The sequence below is a fragment of the Neovison vison genome, chromosome 11 (assembly GCF_020171115.1).
Source record: "Neovison vison isolate M4711 chromosome 11, ASM_NN_V1, whole genome shotgun sequence".
NCBI lineage: Eukaryota > Metazoa > Chordata > Mammalia > Carnivora > Mustelidae > Neogale > Neogale vison.
The window spans coordinates 11,342,909-11,346,262 of record NC_058101.1 but is presented as its reverse complement, the minus strand read 5'-3'; the positions used below and the strand labels follow the sequence as shown (position 1 = coordinate 11,346,262).

The window sequence follows — 3,354 nt, the reverse complement described above, 5'->3', positions numbered from 1 at the left end:
AAACAAGTATCAACACTTAAGAGCTCTTCATCTCTAACTGTAGTTTCCAAATAACTGATTTATTCATTCACTCCAAAACAGAGTAATTGGGAGTACTCTTTTTTTAAAAGTCATTATTTCCTTGAAAATAAACTCAAGTCTAGATTTCTCCCCCAAAGCAAGTTGGATGAATCTTTGGGGACAAAAAGTTTCCCCAAAGCTTATTTTTATAAAAGCAAATAGTAGTTTATGTATAATTACTATGCCAAAGAAAAGCTCTACATTTGATGTTTCTAGGCTTTCAATCTTCCAGTTTTGTATTTCTGTTGTGTAAATTATTCATCTAAAAGAGAAAAAAATAAAATAAAATAAAAATAAGGGTGGAGACCCAAGTGGCACCTTTGCCACCCGAAGAGAATTACCTACACCTGAAATATAGGATCAGGACCAGTGTATCGCCCAGTGTAGTCTAGGGATTATCTTCTCTAGAATCACCTAGAATACTAGTCAAAATACAGATTTCCTGGCTACACCCAATCAGAATCTCTGGAGATGTGACCTTGGAATGTGTATTTTTTAGAAAGCCTTCCAGTTGAGTCTAATGTACAGTAAAGTTTGAAAATTCATAGACTAGAAATATGCGGGGGGAATAATAACTGGTGCTATTATCTACTTATAGAAGAGTAAGAGGTTAATAAAGGTAATTTTTAAAAAAATAAACAGGGGGGCACCTGAATGACTCAGTGGGTTGAAGCCTCTGCCTTTGGCTCAGGTCATGATCTCAGGGTCCTGGCATCAAGCCCAGCATAGGGCTCTCTGCTTAGCAGGGAGCCTGCTTCCCCCTTCTCTCTCTGCCTGCTTCTCTGCCTGCTTGTGATCTCTGTCTGTCAAATTAAATAAATTGTTTCATAATCTTTTTAGTACTAATCAATTATATATAAATAACAGGTCCTGGTTTAATCTTTAAGTCATTTCAATCTCCACTTTTAGTTATGTTCTTCCCACCAAAAATGTAAAATGTGAATCGTAGAACACTTCCCATGCAAGTTAGTTAAGTTACTGGGAGCTTAGGCACATTGTTCTAAATTCTTCACTGAAAATGGTTTATTTTTCTACATTCATATATAAGACTGTTGAACGTAAATGGTTCAGTGACAATCATCTGGATTAAAGAGATCCTAAGACAATTTAGTCTCACCTTCTTTACTTCTACTCAAGTTTTGTTTGAATTTCCTATACGGCAGACAGTCTGAGCTCAGCATTTGCTTCAAAACCATCTGAAATAGGTCAATGCATCACTTCCTCTGGACATAGCTTATTTTGTACCTGGGATAGTCAAACCATGACAAGACTTGATTCTCTTGGGACACAAAAGACGCTGCCCTTGTTGTGCTCCCATCTCACTGGTGACTCCTGGGCAGTCTCTTGCTGAATTTTCTGGTGAATACAGAGGTTTGATCTTCAGCCTTCTCTTTTTCTCATCTTCTCCTTAATTAACTTTATCTGATCCCATGGCTTTGACTCAGGACAAGTCATGACTTTCAAGTGCATAATTCTAGACTTTACCTTGCCTGCTGAGCTCCAAACTCCTCCATCCAACTTTCTATTTGATATCTCCGCTATTTGATATCTCTGTCTGACAGGTATCCAAAACTTAACCAGGCAAACAGTACTCTAGACAATCAAGACACCCTCACACTTCTAATCTAATCTTTTCCAGTCTCTAGCCTTCCTTTCTCAGTAAATCCACCTGGTTGTTCAAACCAAATCCTCTTCTTTGATGCCTTTGTTTTCTTCTCCCCCATATTCAGTTTACCACCATACCCTTTGGTTTTATTTGAAGAATATATCCCAGATTTATCTGATTCTCTCCACTTTCACTGCCACCCCAGCCCAAGTCTCTATCCTCTAGCCTAGACTACTACAATAGCCTCAGTCATAAAGTTATTTTTTCTTTGCCCCAGAATTGGCTAGTAGGGCTCACAGCTAATACACAAGAATGGCTAAGTACCCCAAATTCTAAAAAGAGTCAGCTACTTGTCCAAGGCTTACCTTGGAAGGAAGGAAGAACAGAACTCAACTTATGGCCATCAACCCCCACGTCCCATTCTTGAGCTCTCTCCTCTAGTCTTTAGAGGACTTTGGAAGGAAAAGGGAAGTAACATCATTGGAGCTCTTGGTTTTGTGGAAATAGGAATGTTTGTGGTAAGACAATTTCCCCTTTTACTCTTTTTATATTTTTTTAAAGATTTTATTTATTTATTTGACAGACAGAAATCACAAGTAGGCAGAGACGGAAGCAGAGACAGAGGGAGGCAGAGAGAGAAGAAGGGAAGCAGGCTGCCCGTTGAGCAGAGAGTCCGATGTGGGGCTCGAACCCAGGACCCTGAGATCATGACTTGAGATGAAGGCAGAGGCTTAACCCTGAGCCACCCAGGTGCCCCTCCCCCTATATACTCTTGAGAGAAGGAAGGACAGGGTAGTTTTTTCCTCCTCAAAGTCAAGTGAGGGAGAGATTCAAGAAAATAATTCAAAGAAATCAGGGATGCTGCAAAAAAGGAAAATTGAGAAGCAAGAGAGCATAATAGTTAAGAGAAAGGATTCTGAGTCTGATTGCTTGAGTTTATTACCCAACTTATCATTTACTAGCTGGGTGAAATGGGCAAACCTTGAACACTCATGTAATCTCTATCTATAAAATGGGGATAATAACAATACATATTTCTTAGGATTGTTATGGAACTTAACATGAATTATAACATATAAAGAAGTTAGCAAAGATCTTGGCATATGGTAAGCAGTGATAGTAGTCATTATTATCATCAGAACCACCATCGTGGTCACTCCCTGTTGAGTTACACAAAATGCAAACCCAGCCTGGAGCTATCTACTTTGAGGAAAGCATTCATGGGAGAACTGGACACTTCCCCTTGGGTTGTGGGCATGGAGGAACACAGAAATTGATATGTGTTCATGCTATATGACCCTTATAAGGTATGAATGAAAATGTCTGAAAAAAAAAAAGCTATAGTAACCAAAACAGTATGGTACTGGCATAAAAACAGACACACATAAAAAAACAAACAAACAAATAAGAACAAATACACAGACCAATGGAACAGAATCTGGAGCCGAGAAATAAATTCACACACGTGGCGTTAACTATTACTTGGCAAGGGAGATGTGAATATTCAATGGTAAAATGAGAGTCTTTTAAACAAACAGCCTTGAAAAAACTGAATATTCACATGCAAAACTATGAAACTGGACCTCTATCTTCCACCATTCACAAAAATTACCTTCAAATAGATTGACATAAACATAAGACCTGAAACCATAAAACTCCTAGGCAAAAGCATAGTGGAAAAAGCTCCT

General features: G+C 38.6%; 1 long non-coding RNA gene across 1 annotated transcript; it reads right to left on the bottom strand.

The window, feature by feature from the left end:
- Positions 1-290: 290 nt before the first annotated feature.
- On the bottom strand, positions 291-2,192 carry LOC122889474. Its single transcript, XR_006380912.1, has 3 exons — positions 2,032-2,192; positions 1,306-1,416; positions 291-322 (listed from the first exon to the last, which is right to left on the bottom strand). It is a non-coding gene; the product is annotated as an uncharacterized LOC122889474 (long non-coding RNA).
- Between the last annotated feature and the right edge of the window lie 1,162 nt (positions 2,193-3,354).